Here is a 1,575-nt window from a genome sequence, read left to right as displayed (position 1 = left end):
TTGTTGTTGTTCTTCTTCTTCTTCTTCTTCTTCTTCTTCTTCTTCTTCTTCTTCTTCTTCTTCTTCTTGGTGTAGTGGTTAGGCGCTTGGGCATCATACACAGAGGGCTCTATTTCAATTCCTGAGTGGGGATAATTATTAATGGAGCATTTCGGTCTTTCTGCTGGGATGTTGTATCCCCTCTCATTCCAGCTAGGCCCTGACAGGCAAGCTCTGAAGCCCGCCTCCTAAATGATGCAAACTATGTCGATGGGGGTGCAAAAAACATCTACATAAAACAGACAAGAATGATAACTTCTAAGCAAATTTATGAAATGATCATTTTTTTTCAGATCGCTTTACACATTTCCAAAAAATCACTGAGTCTGTATAAGTCAATAGGTTGGGAGCACTGCCAACTACCAAGAAAAACTGTTTTTTGCGAATTAACAGGCTTTTCACACTTTTTTTGGCCTGACCCTGTTGAAGCACAGGGTAAAAAAACCAGACAAGCAAAAGCGAAAAACCCCCCAAAAACACACAAAAAAACAACGAAAACAAAACAAAACAAAACAAAAACAATAAAATGCAAAAAGGCAAAAAAATAAAAACAATATAAAAACAAAAACAATGCAAAAGCAAAAAACCCCAACAACAACAAAAAACAACCCACACAAACCTCAAAGAAACCAACGACAAACAAACGTAGTACAACTCTATTGCGTTCTCTCTGTGGTTGAGGAATGCTTGAAGGATGACATAAATCTTTTGTTGATAGTTGAAGGAAGCGACAGCAGCAGAGGAGCCAACGCTTTGATAGAGGGTGGTTGGTGGGTGCTCTGTTGCAGTTGCTGTGGTTTGCTCCGTCTTTCCTATCAAACATCCATCTTCTTTTATTTTTATTTGCATGGTACTATCTACTAAAACTTCTAATCTTCAGTATTTATGCGAACTGTTTGTGTAAAGAATTATCAAAACGAATGTAACCTAAAAATTTATTGGAAGTCCAGTGAAACTCATACCTTTAAAAAAATGTATCGTATCAGGTGATAAGATAGATAGACCTGTATCTCTATGAAGGGCTCTCTGTGCTTAAAGAATTGCCTATGCCTCAGACTCAAAACGGTAAGATCGTAGGTTTGAATCCCTCCAGGGCCCCAACGTTGATTCCTTTGCAAAGGCACTTTACACGAATTTTCCTCACTTCACCCAGGTGGGAATGGGTACCCGGCTATAGACAGTGGAAGCTCTTGTCAGTTTGTTAGTGTTTGAGTGTCTTAATCAGCTGCTTGCACTGTATGATTCCCGAAATTCCTGAAATCATAATATGCTAATGAAGACAACACAATTAAGTTGGGAGGGGAGGGGAAGGGGTGGAGGGTGCTCTGATCTGTTTTGCTCCTTCCTTGGTATAAAACATAACATATCGACTTATTTCCCCTTCTTTTTGTGTGTTTGTAACACCCCCCATTGTTATGTTTTGATGTGGAAGTAATGTTTTATAATGTTAGAGAGTTGCCTTAGAAACAACCAGGCTGAGAAGCGCCAGCGACGAAAGGAAAACAGCGGAAATACAGAGCTTCGATCTACGTCACT

The sequence above is a fragment of the Aplysia californica genome, unplaced genomic scaffold, assembly GCF_000002075.1.
Source record: "Aplysia californica isolate F4 #8 unplaced genomic scaffold, AplCal3.0 scaffold00110, whole genome shotgun sequence".
Classification (NCBI taxonomy): Eukaryota; Metazoa; Mollusca; class Gastropoda; order Aplysiida; family Aplysiidae; genus Aplysia; species Aplysia californica.
The sequence above is the reverse complement of the archived record's forward strand: the minus strand, read 5'-3'. Positions refer to the sequence as shown.